Genomic DNA, 23,846 nt, shown 5'->3' on the forward strand with positions numbered 1-23,846 from the left:
GTGTCTTTATTGGCAGCGTGAGAATGGACTAATACATATTAAAATGACAATAGAGGGACTTTTTTTAAAGCATAAAGTCATAAGAACAAGAAGAACTGAAAGGAAAAAGTAGCAAAGAAAGGTGTAACTGACTCAGCAAAGCTAAGACAGCTGAATCTTAAACTGGTAATAGGGAAAGCCCAGCTACCCTGACCTATACTGTTCAAATTGGTGGCAGTGATGAGGAAGAGACGGGCGGCTAAAATAAGAGCTGGTTGAGAGAGCTTCTAAAAAAATTATTTGGTCCCAAGATTCCTTCCCCCACCTCAACCTTGACACAACCAATAACTGCCCTCCCCCTACCCACGTTTTATTTCCTGGAGAGAGTTTCTGGACTGGAAGACTACAAGCATATGTGAGGGCAGAAGTATCTTATTGAAAGGGGGATTTTTAAGAATGAATATTCAGTAGGCTGGGTACGGTGACTCACGCCTGTAATCCTAGCAGTTTGGGAGGTCGAGGCCAACGGATCATTTGAGGTCAGGAGTCGAGACCAGCCTGGCCAACATGGTGAAACCCTGTCTCGACTAAAAATACAAAAAAAATTAGCCGTGCATGGTGGCGCATGCCTGTAAGCCCAGCTACTCAGAAGGCTGAGGCAGGAGAATCGCTTGAGCCCAGGAGGTGAAGGTTTCAGTGAGCTGAGATTGTGCCATTGCACTCCAGCCTGAGCGACGGAGTGAGACTGTCTCAAAAACAAAAAAAGTGTAAACATGAAATGAATGAGCAAAAGTAAATATGTAAGTAAACATGAAATGAATTTGCAAAAAGATGAAGGTGGTGGGAACAGGAAGAGATAGGAGTGAGTGGAGCCCTGCTGTTGTTTGTTGTAAAGGCAACTAGTCTCATTAAACTCTTGCATATATAACTTTAAAAACTACAACAAAATCTTCTTAACATGTAAGGAAAGCTGTGTATAGACTTCTCATTTTCCAACTCTTAGAATCAGGGAGTACACGAGCAGGTTTATTACATGGGCATACTGTGTAATGCTGACCCAGGCAGGACACATAGTACCCAATAGGTAGCTTTTCAGTCCTTGTCTCCCTCTCTCTTTCTCATCCCTCTCATTGGCCCCAGCATCTATTGTGCCTGTCTTTATGTCCACGTGTACTCAATGTTTAGCTCTCACTTATAAGTGAGAACATGTGGTATTTGGCCTTCTGTTTCTACATTAGTTTGCTTAGGATAATGGCCGCCAGCTGCATCCATGTTGCTGCAAAGAGCATGGTCTCTTTCTTTTTTATGGCTGCATAGTATTCTGTGGTATACATGTACTTTTTTTTTTGTCCAGTCCACCATGGATGGACACCTGAGTTGATTCCATGTCTACTATTGTGAATAGTGCTGTGATGAATACATGGGTGCATGTGTCCTTTTGATAGAATGATTTGTTTTTCCTTTGTGTATACACCCAGTAATGGGATTGCTGGGTCAAATAGCAGTTCAACTCTTGGTTCTTTCAGTAATCTCCAAACTCCTCTCCACACTGGCTGGACTAATTTATATTCCCACCAGCATCGTATAAGTGTTTAGTCAGTGTAGAAGTTTTTCAGTTCTTGTCTCCCTTTCTCTTTCTCATCCCTCTCATTGACCCCAGTGTCTATTGTTCCTGTCTTTATGTCCACGTGTACTCAATGTTTAGCTCTCACTTATAAGTGAGAACATGTGGTATTTGGCTTTCTGTTTCTGCATTAGTTCGTTTAGGATAATGGCCTCCAGCTGCATCCATGTTGCTGCAAAGAACATGGTCTTATAAGTGTCTTCTTTTCTTCATAGCCTCACCAACATCTGTTATTTTTTGACTTTTTAACAAGTCATTCTGACTGGTATGAGATGAAATCTCATTGTGGTTTTGATTTGCATTTCTCTGATGATTAGTGTTGATGAGCATTTTTTCATGTTTTTGGCCACTTGTATGTCTGCTTTTGAGAAGTGCCTGTTCCTACAAACCTGCACGTTATGCACATGTACCCTACAACTTAAAGTATAATAATAATAAATAAATTAAAAAAAAAAAAAGAGAAGTGCCTGTTCCTGTCATTTTCCCACTTTTTAATGGTGTTGTTTTTTGCTTGTTCATTTCAGTTCCTTATAGGTTATGGATATTAGACCTTTGCTGGATGCAGTACACCAATATTTTCCCCCATTATGTAGGTTGTCCACTGTTGATAATTTCTTTTGCTGTGCAGAAGCTTTTTAATTTAATTACATCCCACTTGTCAATTTTTGGTTTTGTTGCAATTGCCTTTAAGGACTTAGCCATAAATTCTTTATCAAAGCCAATATCAAGAAGGATATTTCCTAGGTTTTCTTCTAGGATTTTTATAGTTTTAGGTCTTACTTTTTAGTCTTTAATTCATCTTGAGTTGATTTTTGTATATGGTGATAGGTAGGGGTCTAGTTTCATTCTTCTGCATATAGATAACCAGTTATCCCAGCACCATTTAGTGAACAGGGAGTCTTTCCCCATTACTTATTTTTATCCACTTTTTTGAAGATCAGATGGTTGTAGGTGTGTGGCCTTATTTCTGGATTCTCTATTCTGTTCCATTGGTGTATGTGTCTGTTTTTGTGCCACTATCATGCTGTTTTGGTTATTGTGGCCTTGTAATAGAGTTTGAAATCAGATATGGGATGCCTCCTGCTTTGTTCCTTTTGTTTAGGACTACTTAGGCTATTGAGGCTCTTTTCTGGTACCAAATGAATTGCAGCATAGTTTTTTCTAAATCTATGAAAAATGATGCTGGTAGTTTGATATGAATAGTGTTGAACCTGCAAATTGTTTTGGGCAGTATAGCCATCTTACTCATATTGATTCTTCCAATCCATGAGTATGGAATATCTTTCCATTTATTTGCCATCTCTGATTTCTTTCAGCAGTGTTTTATAGTTCTCCTTGTAGAGATCTTTCACCTTTTTGGTTAGCTGTATCCCTAGGTATTTTATTCTTTTTGTGGCTATTGTAAATGGGATCGCATTCGTGATTTCGCTCTGAGCTTGAACGCTCTTGACATTGATTTTGTATCCTGAAAGTTTACTGAAGTCGTTTATCAGTTCTAGGAGCCTTTTAGTAAAGTCGTAAGGGTTTTCTAGGTATAGAATCATATCATCAGTGAAGACAGATAGTTTGACTTCTTCTTTTCCTGTTTAAATGCTTTTTATTTCTTTCTCTTGCCTGACTGCTTGGTTAGGACTTCCAGCACTATGTTGAATTAGAGTAGCGAGAGTGGGCATCCATGTCTTGTTCCAGTTCTCAAGGGGAATGTTTCCAGTATTTGCCCATTCAGTATAAGGTTGAGGGTGAGTTTGTCATAGATGGCTCTTATTATTTTGAGATATGTTCCTTTGCTGCCTAGTTTGTTGAGGGTTAGTACCATAAAAGGATGTTGTATTATTTCAAAAGCTTTCTCTGTATCTATTGAGATGATCATATGGTTTTTGTTTTTAGTTATGGTTATGTGGCAGATCATGTATATTGATTTGTGTATTTTGCATCAACTTTGCATCCCAGGAATAAAGCCTACTTGATCATGATAAATGAACTTTTTGATGTGCTGCTGGATTCAGTTTGCTAATGTTTTGTTGAGGATTGTTGCGTCTATGTTTATCAGGGATATTGGCCTAAAGTTTTGTTTTTTCACGTGTCTCTGCCAGGTTTTGGTATCAAGATGCTGGCATCATAGATGAGTTAGGAAGGAGCTCCTCTTCCTCGATGTTTTGGAATATTTTCAGTAGGGTTGGTACCAGGTCTTACTTGTATGTCTGGCAGAATTTGGCTGTCAATCTATCTGATCCAGGGCTTTTTTTGTTGGTAGGATTTTATTACTGATTCAACCTCAGGACTCATTAGTGGTCTATTCAGGTTTTCTTTGTCTTCCTGGACCAATCTTGGGAGCTTGTGTGTTCATAGGAATTTATCCATTTCCTATAGATTTTCTAATTTTTGTGCATAAAGGCTTTCCTAATAGTCTCTGAGGGTCTTTTGTGTTTCTGTGGGATCAGCTGAATGTCACATTTGTCATTTCTGATTGTGATTATTAGCATCTTCTCTCTTTTTTCTTTGTTAATCTAGGTAGTGGTCTATTGATCTTGTTTATTATTTCAAGGCACCAACTTGTGGTTACCTTGATCTTTTTTTCATATTAAACATTTTATTAAACTGAGTCTTTACAACATATTTAAAATATCATGTTCCACAGTCAAATATTTAACAAAAAAATCTATATACAGTTATTGGCATACAAATTTAAGAACATAATTAAAACCCAGCTAAATCTCTCTCTCTGTATCTACATATATATGTATAGATGTTTATCCATACAAATAGATATATAGATATATCTTCAAATTCATATCAATGGACTGGAGTACCTGAGGTTTCAAGTTGTTGGTTTTTCCAGATAGTATAAAACATTTTTCATGCACTTGACAAAGGACATGGCAGATCCAGAAAGAATAACTTTGGTTGATAAATGCTGTCTCCCAAAGATTAAACAGAAATCCTCAGTGGAATTAAGGTTTATCTTCAGAGGCGTCTTCCAAGTGGAGGTTGGTGATGTAAGGAATGGTTCCCATGTAGCAAGGCACTGTTCATAATAGTGGATACTCTCCTCAGCCATATCTGTAAATGCTAACTTGATATCATTTTGAATATTTTGTTGCCGTCTTTCCCATTATGCTTTCAGGGCATTATTAGCATATTCCACTTCATCTTCAAGTTTTCCAATCTCCTCTGTAAGCAGATCACTATCTGCCTTTTTATAGGTCAAAGCTTCAACTTTGGGATCCAGTTCTGCTTGTGTTTGGTCTCTTCTTTTCATAACACCCACTAACATTTCACTATAAAGCACGTACTCATGTACAACAGGAAGCAGGGCCTCTGAGAGTCCAAACATCCGTTTTTCAGTGGCCTTACAGCATCTGTCAATGCAGCTGACAACATCTTTTAGATTATCAACCAGATCCTCTTCTGACACTGACCAAAGAATATGAATTGGACCATATTCTTTCATTTCATCAAAATATTCCCTTCCTTGAAAATTCTGAGATATTTTATCTATCAAATTTGTTTTCTGGCTAAAAATTTTAAGAGTTAAACATTTCCATGAACTCTCCCGGGTGGTTTTTTGTTTGTTTGTTTGTTTTTGGTCTTTTAATTGGGGCTTTTAGCTGGGTACAGTGGCTCACACCTGTAATCCCAGCACTTTGGGAGGCTGAGGAGGGCGGATCACGAGGTCAGGAGATCGAGACCATCCTGGCTAACTTGGTGAAACCCCGTCTCTACTAAAAATACAAAAAAAAAAAAAATTAGCTACTTGGGAGGCTGAGGCAGGAGAATGGCATGAACCTGGGAGGCAGAGCTTGCAGTGAGCTGAGATCGCACCACTGCACTCCAGCCTGGGCAACAGAGTGAGACTCTGTCTCAAAAAATAAATAAATAAAATAAAATTTAAAAATAAAAAATAAATAATTGGGGCTTTTAGCCCATTTACATTTAAGGTTAATTTTTGTTTGTTTTTTATACTTTAAGTTCTAGAGTACATGTGCACAACGTGCACGTTTGTCACATATGTATACATGTGCCATGTTGGTGTGCTGCACCCATTAACTCGTCATTTACGTTAGGTATTTCTCTTAACGCTATCCCTCCCCGCTCCTCCCACCCCACAACAGGCCCCTGTGTGTGATATTCCCCACCCTGTGATGTTCCCCGCCCTGTGTCCAAGTGTTCTCATTGTTCAGTTCCCACCTATGAGTGAGAATATGCAGTGTTTGGTTTTCTGTCCTTGTGATAGTTTGCTCAGAATGATGGTTTCCAGCTTCATCCATGTCCCTACAAAGGACATGAACTCATCCTTTTTTATGGCTGCATAGTATTCCATGGTGTATATATGCCACATTTTCTTAATCCAGTCTATCACTGATAGACATTTGGGTTGGTTGCAAGTCTTTGCTATTGTGAATAGTGCTGCAATAAACATACATGTGCATGTATCTTTAAAGTAACATGATTTATAATCCTTTGGGTATATACCCAGTAATGGGATCACTGGGTCAAATGGTATTTCTAGTTCTACATATTTGAGGAATCGCCACACTGTCTTCCACAATGGTTGGACTAGTTTACACTCCCACCAACAGAGTAAAAGTGTTCCTATTTTTCCACATCCTCTCCAGCACCTGGTGTTTCCTGACTTTTTAATGATTGCCATTCTAACTGGTGTGAGATGGTATCTCACTGTGGTTTTGATTTGCATTTCTCTGATGATCAATGATGATGAGCATGTTTTCATGTGTCTGTTGGCTGCATAAATGTCTTCTTTTGAGAAGTGTCTGTTTATATCCTTCACCCACTTTTTGATGGGGTTGTTTGATTTTTTCTTGTAATTTTAAGTTATTTGTAGATTCTGGATATTAGCCCTTTGTCAGATGGGTAGATTGCAAAAATTTTCTCCCATTATGTAGGTTGCCTGTTCACTCTGATGGTAGTTTCTTTTGCTGTGCAGAAGCTCTTTAGTTTAATTAGATTTTTGGGTGTTTTTTTAATTCCTCTCATTGAGGATGCAACAGCTCTGACTGTTGGCCCTATCCTGCTTAGCAATCCAGGACCCTGCTTCTTGTGAGAAGAGAGTTCCCAAGCTTGTGCAGTGAGAAAAATTTTGAAGACTTCATTAAATGTTAAAGTTGGATGATCAGCAATTCGCTCAAAAATTTATGTAAAGCCTTCCTGTGTGTCTCAATGAACTCATCATTAAAGCGTTCCACCATTCCTTTTACTATAAATTTTTCTGGCAATAGTGGAATAATCAGAGTGGGGTGTGCTTCTTAAAGTTTTCCCTTTGACCAAAGGAAATCTTGATACCATCTCCTAACTTTAAATTCACTGGAGTCAAATTCTGCACAAGATGTCTTAGTAATAATTGTATACGTGATGAGAGTTTCTATTGTAGTAACATGACTTTCAGGTTCATCAACTATGATGAAGAATTCCTTTAAATCTTGTTCATCTTCAAACTTGATTTGGTTTATCATTGATAAAGGGGATGTTGGCATCATAGTGCTGAAGGAATTCATGTCCATCAATGAGGCAGCATTACTGAACACCTCCAAGTCATCCTCATCCAGATCCAGCACCTCTGCCTGCAGCAGGGTGGAAGAGCCCCTGCTGCCCAAGAAGCGGGCACTGGAGGCCCAAGGAGCGCACCTGAGATGCCCGGCGCTTGCTCTCCTACATTGACCTTTTGTATGGATTTTCACATTTCAATTTCATTGAGTTCTCTGATTTTACTTATTTCTTTTCTTCGGCTAGATTTTGGGTTGATTTATCCTCTTTTTTCTAGTTCCTTTAGATGAAATGTTAGATTGTTAATTTGAGATTTTCTAACTTCTTGATGTAGGTGCTTGGCCCTATATACTTCACTCTCAACACTGCTTTAGCTGCATCCAAAAGATTTTGGTATGTTGGGTCTCTACTTTTATTGATTTAAAAGAATTTTTTTGATTTGTGTCTTGATTTCACTGTACACCCAAAAGTCATTCAGGAGCAAGTTGCTTCATTTCCAGGCAATTGTGTGGTTTTGAGATATCTTCCTGGTATTGATTTCTATTTTTATTGCCCTGTGGTCCTAAAATGTGCTTAGTATGATTTTGATATTTTTTAATTTATTGAGACTTGCTTTATGGTTGAGCATGTGGTCAAACTTAGAATATGTTTTGTGTGCAGATGAGAAGAATGTATGTTCTGTAGCTGTTGGGTGGAGTATTCTGTAGATGTCTATTTAGGTCCAATTGGTTGAGTGTCAAGTGTAAGTCCAGAATTTGTTAGTTTTCTGCCACATGATCTAACACTGTCAGTAAGGTGTTGAAGTCTCCCACTATTATTGTGTGGCTCTCTAATCCTTTTCATAGGTCAAGAACTTGTTTTATGAATCTGGATGTTCCAATAGTGGGTGCATATATATTTAGAATAATTAAGCCTTCTTGTTCAAATGAACCCTTTATTATTATGTAATGCCCTTCTTTGTCCTCTTGACTATTGTTGGTTTAGAGTCTGTTTCATCTCATGTAAGAATAGCAACTCTTACCTTCTTTTGTTTTCCATGTGCATGATAGATCTTTCTCCTGCCCTTTACTTTGAGCTTGTGGGTATCATTATGTGTGAGATGAGTCTCTTGAAGATGAAAGATAATTGGATGCTGTCTTTTTATCTAACTTGCTACTCTATGCCTTTTAAGTGGAGTGTTCAGATCGTTTACATTCAAGGTTAATACTGATATGTGAGATTTTGATACTGTCATCATGTTGTTAGCTGGTTGTTTTGTATACTTGATTGTGTAGTTGATTCATAGTGTTGACGGACTACGAGCTTAAGTATTTCTGTGGTAGCAGGTATTGTTCTTTTGTTTCCATGATTAGCACTCCCTTAAAGACTTCTTATAGGCCTGGTCTAGCAGTAATGAATTCCCTTTGTGTTTGCTTGTCTGAAAAGGACTTTATTTCTCCTTTGTTTATGAAGCTTAGTTTGGCAGGATACAAAATTCTTGGTTGGAGATGCTTTTTTTTTTTTTTTTTTTTAAGGATACTGCAATTAGGTCCCCAATCCTTTCTGGTTGTAAGATTTCTGCTGAGAGATCCACTGCTAGCCTGATGGAGTTCCCTTTGTAAGTGACCTGACCCTTTTCTCTAGCTGCCTTTAAGATTTTTTTTTCATGTTGACCTTGTGTCTTGGGGCTGGTCACCTTGTATAGTATCTCACAGTGGTTCTCTGTATTTGTTGTATTTGCAATCTCTCTAGTGGGATTGGAGACATTTTTGTGGATTACATCCTCTAATGTGTTTTCTAAGTTGCTTACTCTCTCTTCTTCCTTCTCAGGAATGTCAATGAGTCATAGATTTGGTCTCTACAAAATCCCATATTTCTTGGATATTTTGTTCATTTTCTTAAATTGTTCTTTTTATTTTTAATTTTTGTCTGACTGAGTTGATTTGAAGAACTGATCTTCATGCTCTGAGATTCTTCAGCTTAGTCTATTCTGTTGTTAATGCTAATGGTATTATGGAATTCTTGTGGTGAATTTTTTAATTCCAGAAGTTCAGTTTAGTTCTTTCTTAAAATGGCTATTTCGTCTTTCATCTATTGTGTTATTTTACTAGATTCCTTGAATTCCTTGGATTGGATTTCAACTTTCTCCTGAACCTTAATGAGCTTCCTTGCCATCCAGATTCTGAATTCTATGTCTGTCATTTCAGTCATTTCACTCTGATTAGGAACCATTGCTGGAGAGCTAATACACTCATTTGGAGGTAAGGGGACATTATAACTTTTTGGAATGCCAGAGTTCTTATTGCTGAGTCTATCTCATCTAAGAGGACTGGTGTTCCTTTGTCTTTTTGGATTTGTTGTCATTTGGATGTTGTTTTTATATACTTCATTTCCCTTGAGGGTTCTGTGGTGTAAGTTGAGTATAGTCAATCAGCTTTGTTTCTGGGTGTTTTCAGAGAGCCAAGACTCTGTGCAAGATCTTTATTTGTGGCTAGATTCTTGCCCTGTGTTTCACAGATGATGTATATTGGAAGAATATTTTTGATGTTGTAACTTGGGCTGTCATCCAGTAGACGGTGCTTAAGAGTAATGGCCAACAGATAAGCTCTTATTTAGCTGAGTAGCTCTTCCGTATTTCAGTGGGTTTACTGCAGTGCTCTGTGGTGGGGAGGGAAGAGAGATGACTTCCCCACTAGGTCCATTCCCCTGCCTTAGGGGAGCTCCCTCCTAACACTGGCACCATGCCAACGTTGCCTTCGCTAGGTGTTCCAGGCCACAGGGCTCCTTCAGGCAGAGGCTTTGGCTGCCAGACAGGCCTCACCCTTCCTACACTGGCACTTTGGAGGGAGGCATACCCCACTCCTGCACTGTCCAGGAACCCTCTTTTACTCCTCTCAGTGTTCTGAGTGTGCAGGCTCCTCTCCCACTTAATCACTGGCCACAGATCTCAGCCTGCCACTTCTGAGCTATGTGCTGCAACCCAGGGGCATTGGGATCTGGCCTGCGGCTTTGTCCTCTGCGTTGGCCCCTGGTTGTGCTGGGGAAGCTGGAGTGCTCTCGGCCAGCAAAGAAAGCACTCTGCCTGGGCAGTGGAGGCTGTGCTGTATACCTGCTCTTGCAGGAGTGGCAAGGCAGGGCCTTGGGAGGGGCCAGGGGACAGAGGAGATGCAGAACAGACGTGCCCCGGTCCCACAGAAAGGATGGCCCCACTCTCTCCTCGCCCAGCAGCCAGCCAAGGTTAGAGCTACTCAGAGGAAGACAGAGAATCTTGTGGGATGGGTGCCTGTGGCCACATTTTGCTGCAGTTGCCCCATGTGCAAAACCTCCTTGGCTCTGCACAGCCTGGAGCGCTGTTTCTGCCTACTCTCCAGGCAGGTTCCCTTGGCAATTCAAACATCTGTGGGAGTCATGGGACTTCTTGTAGCTAATATCTGAGAGGTCCATGGTGAGAGTGTGTTACCCCGCCATCACTTCACTCAGCCTTCCTTAGGAGCTATTCAGGCCTGGGAACCAGTCCTGGTGCTCTGCAATCCTGTGCAGGGTTCCCAGCTTCCTCCCTCGTCAGCCTCAGTATCTGCCTCACCTCTCTATTACTCTGTGTTCTCTCTAAAGATCCATCCTAAGGATGTTGGTTTACTCAATATTTTGGTCTCTCTCACTGGGAGATGCTCCCTGGCTGCATCTGTTGGCCATCTTGTCACCTCCATCCAATTTTTCTTTTTTTTAAGATGGAGTTTCACTCTTGTCACCCAGGCTGGAGTGCAGTGGCACGATCTCCAGTCACTGCAACCTCCACCTGCTGGGTTCAAGCGACTCCTCAGCCTCAGCCTCCCAAGTAGCTGGGATTACGTGCGCTGCCACCATGCCCGGCTAATTGCTGTATTTTTAGTAGAGATGGGTTTTCACCATGTTGGCCAGGCTGGTCTCAAACTCCTGACCTCAGGTGATCCACCTGCCTTGGCCTCCCAAAGTGCTGGGATTACAGGCATGAGCCATTGTGCCCGGCCCATCCAATATTTTTAAATGATAAAATATATTCTCAACTCCCCTTCTTTCTTCTCGCTTTCTCTCTTTAAAGTTGTAAATCTTACTTTAGTCCCTACAGCCACTCACCTGGAGAAGGTTTGTTTAAAATGCCAAATTAACCAGTAGCAGTGGCTCACACCTGTAATTCCAGCACTTTGGGAGGCCGAGGCGGGTGGATCACTTGAAGCCAGGAGTTCAAGACGAGCCTGGCCAACGTGGTAAAACCCCATCTCTACTAAAAATACAAAAATTATCCAGGCGTGGTGGCAGGTGCCTGTAATCCCAGCTATTAGAAAGGCTGAGGCATGAGAATTGCTTGAACCTGGGAGGCAGAGGTTACAGTGAGCCAAGGTCATGCCACCGCACTACAGCCTCTGCGACAAAGTAAACCCTGTCTCAGAAACAAAATTCCAAGTTGACTTAGATAAGTAAGCAGAACACAAACAGGAAAGAAGTTCATTTCCTTTCTATCATTCCGTATGAATCAGTCAAAAACTTGCTGGAAGTGGAAATTCAGTTTTGCCATAAAAGGGCCCCTTGAATGATTTAACTTTCACCTCTATGTAACTCTGGATTTCTGTCTACTGATTTCTCCATAAAAGCTCTGCATAATGGTGTGGGTTGATTTATGAGACTTTCTCCAGCCTTTATTCCACTTTTATTTTTCCTTACTTTGTTATTTCCCCTGGCAAATGCCAGTGTTAGTATTTGACCCATACAAGGGGTGTTCAGCCAAAGACAGTCCTCAGTCAAATTGTGGCCTGAGACAGATGGTGAAGCCAGCTGGTGCTTTGGGGCAGTCAGATTACATTTCCAAGGCGTTCTCGTGTAACAGCTGTGTGCCTTTGATCAAAACATTGAGAAAAAAACCCTTCACGTCTCCCTTAGCACAAAAACAGCCAGGACCCTGTTTTTCTGGATCAAAGAGAGGCATGCCAGATACTCCATAGGACTTCATATGCATTCAATACCAACATTCTCAGAAGAGCTGTAGAGGCCCAGGATGACAGGGGTCACTACAGAAAGAGAACCTCTGCAGGAGGTGAGGAGGGGCTCCACCAGGGCGGATTCCCTTTGTATCTGTTGTACCCTCAGCACCTACAACAGTACTTGGAGCAATGTAGAAGCTCACTAAACATTTTTTGAATTATTAAATAAGTGAGCTGCTTCTCTGTCTGGCATGCCCCTTACTTTACTCAGATTGACACATCCTGATCATTTTTTAAAATCCAGCTCATCTGTTTCTCATAGTGCTTTCTTCGACCTGTCCAAACACTTCTCACTCCATAAAGCTGTGCTTTTGAACAGATTTCTGTTGCTTGTTCTCATAATACAGTATTGCAGTTACTTGATTGCATGTCCCTCCTCCCTTCAAGACCTTTAGTTCCTTCATAGCTAAGGACAAGTCTTATTCATCTCTGTACTCATGCTGCCTAGCATAGTTCCTGTATATTTACTCCTTCATCCAACAGGATCTGAGCACCCTGCTTTATTCCCAACACTGAAACAGGCTCTGGGGATACAGCAGTGAACAAGATATGAGCCCTCTCTATTCCCCAAGCTTAAATTTTATGATTGCAGACAATTAAAACAAGTGAGTAAGTGCAATGGTGGAGGTTATGAGGACATCATGGAAGCACATAGGAAGGACACCACTACATAAAATTTGGTGGATCAGGAAAAGCCTCCTAGAGGATGCTTCCCAGGAAAAAAAAAAAAACAAAGAATATCTGAAGAATAAATAGAAGTGAGCCAGTAAAGGGGGAAGGAGTGTTCCAAGAAGAATAGAAGAAAGGAAGACAGAAGGGAGAAGCAGATGAAAGCAGGGAAGGATGGGAGAAGTGATGAAGAGAGGAAGGCAGGGATATTGCATTCTCTTATTTGCCTTGTAATATTTCTTCCAGTAGGTGGCCTTACCAAGAGCCCCATAACTGCTAGAGGCCACCTGCTACCCCATCTTACTTGGAGGATCTGTTTTTACCCCTAGTCACAGAATCACAGGCTATTATAGAACTGAAAGGGGCTGTTAATACCTAGTTCTATCCCTCTTATTCTACACGTATGAATGATGAAGCCCACAGAGGTTAGTAATAGTATTTTGATTTTATCTGTTATCTTGCAAAGCATTTTTACCCCTCTCCAGTGTGCATCCAACAGCGCTGTGAAGCAGCATTATTCTTTTTTACAAATCAGGAAACTGGGGTTTAAATGGAATTAGTGGTAGAGCTGGAAGCCAGGTCTCTACCAAGGGCACACCATGAGGAGCGGAGCCAGCAGGAGATGACTCCTCATCCGAACTCCTTCCAGAAGGCAAGAAGAGCGCTCTGACACCTGATAGGGACTGGCCATGCTAATTATTCACAGCATGTCCCAATTAAAAGAACACTTGTGCTGAATGCCTTATTTGCCAATAGCCTGGAGATCACTAGAATGATTGGAGTTGACTGGTCTTGCCTTCATTTGGTGTCAGGTGGTAGGTCAGTCTTGTTACAAATAAAAAGAGTGTGCATTTTGGACTAGATAAAAATGTGAAATGTCTGTAAAAGCAGGACTCTATAAGCCAAGTTAAAAGATAAGCCGTACAATCACATGCTGGCAAGGATGTGGAGAAAAGGGAATTCTCATATACTCTTGGTGGGAATGTAAATTAGCACAACCACTACAAAAAACAGTGTGGAGTTTCCTCAAAAAACTAAAAATAGAGCTACCATATAATCCAGCAACCCCACTCCTAGGTGTATACCCGAAAGACAGGAAATCAGTATATCAGTGAGGTATCTGCACTCCCATATTTATTGCAGCACTGTTCACAGTAGCTAAGATTTTGAAGCAACCTAAGTGTCCATCAACAGATGAGTGGATAAAGAAGCTATGGTACTATACATCGTGGAGTACTATTCAGCTACAAAAAAGGATGAGATCCTGTCATACCTAACAACTGAGATGGAACTGGAGGTCATTACGTTAAGTAAGTCAGGCACAGAATGATAAACATCACCTGTTCTCACTTATCTGCGGGAACTAAAAATTAAAACAATTGAATTCACGGAAATAGAGAGTAGAAAGATGGTTACCACAGCCCGAGAAGGGTAGTGGTGAAGTGGGGGAGGATGTGGGGGTGGGGAATGGTTAATGGGTACAAAAAAAGTAGTTAGAATAAATTAGAGCTGGGTGCAATGGCTCACACCTGTAATCCCAGCACTTTGGGAGGCCGAGGTGGGTGGATCACTTGAGGTCAGGAGTTTGAGACCAGCCTGGCCAACATGATGAAACCCGGTCTATACTAAAAACACAAAAATTACCTGGGAGTGGTGGCGCACACCTGTAATCCCAGCTACTCAGGAGACTGAGGCATGAGAATCGCTTGAACCCAGGAGGCAGAGGTGGTAGTGAGTCAAGATTGCACCACTGCACTCCTGCCTGGGTGACAGAGTGAGAGCCTTCTCAAAAAAAAAAAAAAAAGAAGAAAAATAAGACCTAGTATTTGCTAGCACAACAGGGTGACTATAGTAAAAATATATATCGATATATGAATTTTAAAATAAAGAGTATAGTCAGAATGTTTGAAACACAAAGGATAAATACTTGAGGTGATGGATACCCCTATTTACCCTGATGTGATTATTACCCATTATATGCCTGTATCAAAATACCTCATGCAACCCACAAATATATACACCTATGTACCCACAAAAATTAAAAATTTAAAATAAAAAGATTAGCCCTAGACTGGGGAAATATTAACTTTATAAAAACCATCAAAGAAATAATATCCAGAGCTCAATTCCTAAAGTCAGTAAGTGAAAGACTAATAACCCAATAGAAAAATGGGCAATGTATATAAACAGGCAACTCTCAAAAAAAAGGAAATCTTAATGACCAAAAAAAAACTTGAAAAATATTCCCCATTAATCAAGATGCACCATAAAATAGTAAGACAAACTTTCACCTCAATTCGTTTTATAAAGGTTTTAAAGTCTAATAAGAAGTTTTGATGAAGATGGGACAATGCTATCTAGGGAGCGAATGAGACAAGATCTAATAACACTGAAAATGCTCTATACTCAATGAATTTTACTTCTAGATATATATACCCATATATAATAGTAATATCTGCAATTAATGTTATAGATATTATTCATGTAATGTATATTAAACTCTCATGTATGTGCAAGGAGGTTCACTGAAGTATTTGCCAACATAGCAAAAAAAAAAAAAAGCAAATTTCAAGATGTTATAGACTATGTTACCATTTCTATAAATTATATTTATTAATACATGTAGATGGAACAAATGCGTCAAAGCACTAAATCCATTATAATGGTTAACTCAAAGAAAGAAAGGAATAAGATAAGAAAGGGAAATATAGGGACTTCAAATTTGTTAGGGTTTTTTTCTTAGAAATTTTTTCAGGCTGGGTGTGGTAGCTCCCACTTATAATGCCAGCGTTTTGGGAGGCCGAGGCAGAAGGATAGCTTGAGGCCAGAAGTTTGAGACCAGCCTGGGCAATATTAGGAGACTCCTATCTCCACAAAAAATATTTAAAAATCAGCCGGGAGTGGTGGCACCATCCTGCAGTCCCAGCTACTCGGGGCTGAGGAGGAGGGTTCCCTTGAGCCCAGGAGTTAGAGGCTGCAGTGAGCCACGATCACGCCACTTCACTCCAGCCTGGGTGACATAGTCTTTGTCTCAAAACACAAATAAAAATAAAATTAAAATTTATTTTAAAAAAATCTGAACCAGGCCGGGCGTGGTGGCTCAAGCCTGTAATCCCAGCACTTTGGGAGGCCGAGACGGGCGGATCACGAGGTCAGGAGATCGAGACCATCCTGGCCGACACGGTGAAACCCCGTCTCTACTAAAAAATACAGAAAACCAGCCGGGCGAGGTGGCGGGTGCCTGTAGTCCCAGCTACTCGGGAGGCTGAGGCAGGAGAATGGCGTGAACCCGGGAGGCGGAGCTTGCAGTGAGCTGAGATCCGGCCACTGCACTCCAGCCTGGGCGGCAGAGCGAGACTCCGTCTCAAAAAAAAAAAAAAAAATCTGAACCAAAACCTTAAAAATATTTTTAAATTATTTGTTCATGCCTATACCAAAACTATTTGTTTTTGTTTGTTTATTTGTTTAGATATGCGGTCTCCTGGCTTCAAGTGATCCTGCCCGAGCCTCCCAAAGTGCTAGGATTACAGGTATGAGCCACGCGTGTCCAGCCTAAAATTACTTTACAAAACATTTTTAATAAGCCTGACTTTTCATACAGAAAAGTCAAGTACTTATCCTTTCACCCCAATTTAATACCACCAGTTTCCTCATCTGTTAATTTTAAAAAGAACAGATTAGATCACTTCTAAGATCCTTCCAGCCCTGACACTCTAGCCTCCTGTGAAATCTCAAAGGCTTTGAAGAGATTGCAGATGAGTGACCTTTCGTTGAAGTAAGTTCTGGAAGGAGCTAGGAATGTACCGTCAGCTGTTATAGGGGAAAGAAGCCTTGGAACCTTTTTTTAAACCATGAAAGCTGCTGCTTTTCACGTAGCCTCACCCCAGAGGCATTCCCCAATTAGTGTCCTAGCTATTTATATTCTGGGAACCCTATCTAAATTTAGCTTCCACACAAAAGTTTGTACTGTGATGGGATCTGGACACTCTGGTACTGTTTTCCTCCTCCTACCCCAAGTGAAAAGCCTTTACATGAAACTCGGTTGTCACTAATTATTGTGTAGAACACTAGGCTTAGAAGTTCGGTAGCCATATATTGAACCCAATAGTAGAGCTTGTAATCTGTCACAGGTCTGATGGTGTGATAGACTATTTTGCATTCAGGATGGTCCCAGCAAAATCCTTGTCTTGTGGGAGGCTGAAGGAGCCATTTAACAGGTTAAATGGGAGACTTGTGGCAGACTTGAGGATTTTTGCTTGTTTGTTTCTTTAGAGATGGGGGTCTCACTGTGTTGCCCAGTATGGCCTCAAACTCTGGGGCTCAAGCAATCCTCCCTCCTCAGCCTCCACAGTAGCTGGGAACCAAGGATTTTATACACAGTCAGGCAGCCTTTCTAGTGCACACAGGCCCTTCCTAAGGAATCTACCTGGACTCTCATTTAACCAAAGGAGAACTGAAGAAACTTCAGCAAAAGGACTGATAATGAGCATTTAATATATTTAGTTGTAAAATGAAGAATAAAAGAAGGACTGGGAAATAGGTAGAAGAATAGTATGTGAACAAAATAGAAATGATGCAGCAAAAATTATGGGAGGAGAAGAGGTAAAGGAGAAAATAGAAAGAGTCTGAAAAAGGATCCCCATCTTAAACTGAAAGTATATGGTTAGTTTTTAAATGGTGAACCAGAGATACTAGAAAAGCTTTAAACAAAGATACCCATTAAAACTAACAAAACAAATTTTCCTAAATACCAAAAGAAATGTTTTTAAAATAGCACAGAAACACAGTAAATACAGTACACACAATATTTACAGCATTAAATAAATAGCAACATTGGAGAGTGATTCCATGATATATTGTTAAGTGAAAAAAGTAAAATGCTAAAGAGTATAGGTAGCATGCTGCTTTTTGTGTAAGAAAATAAAACAGGAAGACAAGAAATATACATGTACCTATTTCATTTTTTGCAAAAAGAAACACAGGAAGGGTAATCAGAAAACAATGAGATGACCCAGATACAAGGAGAGAAATTAGGAGGATGAATGGGAGGGAGAGTGATGCTTCTCTGAGGGTAGTTTTTCCTTTTCGAAATGTGTGAATATATTCCACACATTCAAATAATAAAATAGAATTAACAAGAAGCGGCCATGCACAGTGGCTCATGCCTATAATCCCAGCACTTTAGGAGGCTGGGGTGGGAGGATCACTTGAGGCCAGGAGTTTGACACCAGCCTGGCCAACATGGTGAAACCCCGTCTCTATTGCAAATACAAAAATTAGCCTAGGGTTGTCAGTGGTGTGCACCTGTAGTCCCAGCTACTCAGGAGGCTAGGCAGGAGAATTGCTTGAACCTGGGATACAGAGGCTGCGGTGTGAGCCAAAATCCGGCCACTGCACTCTAGCCTGGGCGACAGAGCAAGACTCTGTCTAAAAAAACAAAAATAAATAAAAATAAATTTTAAAAAAAGGAGGAGTAAGGACTTAAAACTGAGAACAGATAGAAAACCGGAGTGTATTTCATATTAGCAACATAACCTCAGTAAAGGGCAGGGAGGCTGACAAGGATCTTTTGGACACGACGCTTTGACCATAACCCTCATAGTAAAGGCAGGGAGTGAAGGGATCACAGACAAATCCTGAGCTCTTTTCTGTCTGTGTGTTTTTTGCTACTGCCTCTCCAGAGTTCTGTATACCTTTGTTTAAACTTTTATTTTAGGTTTGGGGTACATGTGCAGGTTTGTTATATAGGTAACTTGCATGTCATGGGGTTTGTTGTACAGATAATTTCATCACCCAGGTAATAAGCGTAACACCCGACGGGCAGTTTTCCCGTCCTCACCCTCCTCCCATCCTCCACTCTTAAGTAGGCCCCAGTGTCTATTACTCCTTTTTTTCTGTCCATGTGTACAAAATGTTTTGCTCCCACTTATGAGAACATGTGGCATTTGGTTTTGTTTCTGCACTAGCTCGCTTAGGATAATGGCCTCTAGCTTCACCCATATTGCTGCAAAGAACATGATCTCACTGCTTTCATGGCTTCACAGTGAAATGGGAAAAGTTCCCTTGTACTCCTCCCAGGGTGTGCGATGGGGGTGCGGCTCACTTCTTCCGTGCCCCGCTGCTCAAACCTCTATGGGGAACCATGCAGACGGGCAGGTTGTGGGGCTGTGACCCCGCAGCAGTGTCTGGGGGTGAACGTTTACAGCTGAAGCCCCAGTGGGCGTGTGTTACGGGGTGCTATTTTAGTTTAGCCGTCCATAGGCGGCTTGTGTTACTCAGCTCAGTTAGACCCCTGCCTTATGGCAAGGACAGAGGGCTTTCTGTATCCCGGGGTTCCTGCCTTGGTGTACTGGAAGAATCGGATCACACATGGGCTTGGAGACTGAGTGCGAGGTTTTGTTGAGTGGAAGTAGCTCTCAGCGGATGGGGGAGCCAGAAGGGAGATGGTTTTCCCCTGGAGTCTGGCCGTTCAGCGGCGCAGGTTCTCCTCCTCCAACGCTGGCCAAACTCCATGTTGTTCTGCGGGTCCATGGCCTGCTGACCTGCTGGCCTCTGTCGGTGTGCTCTTCCGTTGGCGTGTTCCCCTTGAGTCCTCTCGAAGTCCAGCTGCTTGTGCCTCTGCCCGCTAGGGTCTCGGGGTTTTTATGGGCACAGGATGGGGGCATGGCAGGCCAGGGTGGCCTTGGGAAATGAAACCTTTGGGCAGGAAAATAGAAATGCCTGTCCTCACCTAAGTCTGTGGGCACAGGCCTGGGGATGAAGTGCTAGCCAGGGACCACACCCTCCTCTACCCAGCACTTCCCTGCCCCCCTTCCATATCAATACTATTCCATAGTGTATATGTACCACATTTTCTTTACCTAGTCTACCGTTGATGGGCATTTAGGTGATTTCCATGTATTTGCCATTGTGAACAGTGTTGCAATGAACATACGCGTGCATGTGTCTTTATGATAAGACAATTTAGATCTCTTTAGGTATATACCCAGTAATGGGATTGCGGGTCGAATAGTAGTTCTGTTTTAAGTTATTTGCTGAGTTCTTTTTTAATAGGTTTATTTTTCATAGTGGTATGGATGTAACAATTCTGAATCTATTTTATGTTTATTGAAGAATTAAGGGTGTGAATATGATTATGTTTGAGGAAGCCATGGTTCTCAATTGGGTACAATTGTGGAATGGAGAAAAGAAAGGAAGATCTCTGTGGTGTTGTTGAATTGGCACAGGAGGTCTCAGTATGAACTCATGACTTCTAAAACAAACAAACACGTCAATACTGATGAGTGTTCCTAATGCCCAGATCTTAGTTGGTTTATAATAGAAATGGCATCATCTAACTAGAGGGAAAGAAGATGTTGCAAAACGTGGGGCTTTTTTTTTTTTTGAGATGAAGTCTCACTCTGTCATGCAGGCTGGAGTGCAGTGGCACAATCTCGGCTCACTGCAACCTCCGCCTCGCGGGTTCAAGCGATTCTCCTGCATCAGCCTCCCAAGTAGCTGAGATTACAGGTGCCTGCCACCACACCTGGCTAATTTTTATATTTTTAGTAGAGACAAGGTTTCACCATGTTGGCCAGGCTGGTCTCAAACTCCTGACCTCAAATGATCCGCCCACTTCAGCCACCCAAAATGCTGGGATTACAGGCATGAGCCACCGTGCCCAGTGGAACGTGGCTCCTGACATGAAAAAAATTAACATAAATCCACTCTTCACACCATAAATGAAGGTAAATTCCAATGAATTAAATAACTATATGTAGAAGGTAAATCTGTAAAGCAAACAAGCAAAAAATTTAAATAAGAAAATATCAAAAATATCTGATAAACTCAGTGAAGGATTTTTTAAACAAGACCCAGGAGGCAAATCCATGAGGAGAAAAGTTGATGAGATTTGACTACATCAAAATCAAGAATTTCTGTTCAACAAATCATGCCATACCAGCAAGTGGTCTAGTGACAAATTAGAATGTGTTTGTGACACATAAAACCAATAAGGAATTAATTTTAGGGTATACAAGGGTCATTTGAAAACACATAAGAAAAAGCAAGGACGTTCCATTTTTTCAAAGGTAAATAATATGAATAGGTGGTTCACAAAACAGAAAACCTAAATGATAAACAGGTATATGTCCCTCAAGCCAAGGTCTTTCTCTTCCTCCAACACACACCAAATTTCTTCTTTTTTTTTTTTTACACACTTAATCTTTTTATTTTTAAATTTTCATACTGAAACTTTTAAGTTCAGCAGTACATGTGCAGGATGTGCAGGTTTGTTACATAGGTAAATGTGTGTCATGGGTGTTTGCTGTACAGATTATTTCATCAGCCAGATATTAAGCCTAGTGCCCATTAGTTATTTTTCCTGATCCTCTCCCTCCTCCCACCCCCTGCCCTCTGGTAGGCCCCAATGTGTGTTGTTTCCCTCTATGTGTCCATGTGTTCTCATCATTCAGCTCTTGCTTATAAGTGAGAATATGTGGTGTTTGATCTTCTGTTCCTGTGTTAGCTTACTAAGGATGATGGCCTCCAGTTCCACCCATGTCCTTGCAAAGGACATGATCTCATTCCTTTTTATGGTTGTGTAGTATGCCATGGAACACCCACCAAATTTCTTATCCTGACCATTGAGTTTGTACCAGCCATTGCTTCAGTCCTGAATGCTTCCTAGGGCTGCTTCCTCCTTGCTATTCAGGTCTCAGTTAAAATGCTATCTCTTCAAAGAGTGCTTTCCATCCATCCCCACCTAAAGTAGTCATCCCACTTCCTGCCCCAACATTCCCTATGACATCACCCTGTTTTATTTTCATTAAATATTATTTATTATTCAGTAGCATGTTCTTCTATATCTGTCAATGTACTCGTCTCTCACCAGAAAGTTGACTCACAAAATAAGAAATGTATCTGTCTTGTTCAACCTTGCGTGCCCAGTGCTTGACACGTAGTTGGAGTTCAACAAATATTTGTGAAATGAATGAACACATTAATGTATAAAAAGGGTTATGCAATCCCTGTTGCTGGAATGATAAGCTTTCCAGACAAGGATGTTCAATCATCATCAAATGACTAATTAATGGAATCTTGCTAAGCAGTGCCAAACATCAGATGGAGAACTGGACAGGATGACCATTTAATATACTCCTTCTAAAAATAATACCTAATGAGTCAAAAGGACACAGTTCCCTTGGATACCTTTGTTTTGACCACAGTGCCTGGGGCTCGGTATTTGAGTCAAATAGATTAAGCCACTTGAAACTCAACCCTCTTTAGGACTGTGCACATCACCCAGAGGGGCTCTGATGTGAATTCCATCAACAGGAGTTGGTGGTTTGTACTGAATATTCCAGCAGGCAAAAATATTCTAACCATGAAGCTCTGTGATTCAAGGTCATTGCCAGTTGCTTCCCATTTTAAAGCCTGTGAAGTGACAGTCGCCACACAATGATGGAAAACTACATTTTGCTAACCAAGTACCATGTGAGAAAATCCGGTGAGTTTCTTATGTTCAGGTCCCAGGAGGGAGCAAAATGTCATAGGTACCACATCTGCCATTTCACTTAAGGCATAGAGGCTTTGACTTAACAGAGTGCTGAATTTATTTCAACAGTGCTTACATGCTTAGAAAATCTATCATTCACCTTCTTAGCATGCCATGAGATTTCTAATGATTCATTTATGTAGCTTTCGCTTGCCCAGTGTAAGATGAGCCTAGTCCCTGTGGATTTGCAGGGATTTCTGTTTATGGGGTTTTGTTTTGTGTTGTTCTACCTTAGGTGAAGAATTAAGCACGATCCTAATTCTTAACACATTATCATCATCAGTCTATGCAGAACATCTCTCCTGCTTTATCTCTTTAAGTTTTGCCTTTATCCTTTACTCCTACATCACTCCGATACATATTATATGATGTCCTGACATAAGCATATAGCCTCATGAAAATTGTGATGAGTTTGTATGTACTTCTAATATAATTTCAATATGCTTCTTACTTTTGTCACTTCATTACCACATTTAAGACATATGAATTCCTGCATGAATGTCTACTTCAAGGCTTCTAACGATTTCAGTCTTTATCCACTATGTGTTTTGTTTTTTGAGATGGAGTCTCACTCTGTTGACCAGGCTGGAGTGCAATGGCGCCATCTCAGCTCGCTGCAACCTCTGCCTCCCAGGTTCAAGTAATTCTCCTGCCTCAGCCTCATGAGTAGCTGGGATTACAGGCACTTGCCATTATGCCCAGCAAATTTTTGTATTTTTGTAGAGATGGATTTTCACCATGTTGGCCAGGCTGGTCTTGAACTCCTAACCTCAGGTGATATGCCCACCTTGGCCTCCCAAAGTGCTGGGATTACAGGCATGAACCACCACACCCAGCCTGCCATGTTTTAATGATCCATTCTCTTAGGCAGTTGTTACTGTTATTGTCAACAAAATCTTATTTTCTATATTATTTTGCTATTTGAAACTGTGTTGATTTTTGTAAGTTGATCTTGTCTCCAGCAATTTTGCCAAATATTTTTATTTGTTATATATTTGGGTCAGGCATGGTGGCTCATGTCTGAAATCCCAACACATTGATAGACCAAGGTAGGAGGATTGTTTGAATCTAGGGGTATGAGGCTGGCCTGGGCAACAAAGCGAGACCTCATCTCTATAAAAATTTTAGATATTTAAAAATAAAAAATAATATATTTAGATGTTGAACAGATGTGGTTTTATCTTTTTCATTTCAGTCCTAATATCTCTCAGACCCTTTTCTTTTTTAACACTGGCCAGCACCTTCTTTACTATGTTAAAAAGTAGTAGTGGGCTGAGCGCAATGGCTCACACCTGGAATCCCAGCACTCTGGGAGGCCGAGGTGGGCAAATAGCTTGAGCTCAGGAATTCGAGACCAGCCTGGGCAATGTGGCAAAACTCCATCTCTATAAAAAATACAAAAATTAGCCAAGTGTGATGGTGTGCCCCTCTAGTTCCAGCTACTGGGGAGGCTGAGGTGGGAGGATGGCTTGTACCCCAGAGGCGGAGGTTGCACTGAGCCAGTATCGTGCCACTGCACTCCAGCCTGGATGACAGAGCCAGA

General features: G+C 41.0%; 1 pseudogene; it reads right to left on the reverse strand.

Moving 5' to 3' along the window:
• Positions 1 to 4,554: 4,554 nt before the first annotated feature.
• Positions 4,555 to 7,137, reverse strand: LOC112606979 (annotated as a pseudogene).
• Between the last annotated feature and the right edge of the window lie 16,709 nt (positions 7,138 to 23,846).

This window comes from Theropithecus gelada, chromosome 14 (genome assembly GCF_003255815.1).
Source record: "Theropithecus gelada isolate Dixy chromosome 14, Tgel_1.0, whole genome shotgun sequence".
Classification (NCBI taxonomy): Eukaryota; Metazoa; Chordata; class Mammalia; order Primates; family Cercopithecidae; genus Theropithecus; species Theropithecus gelada.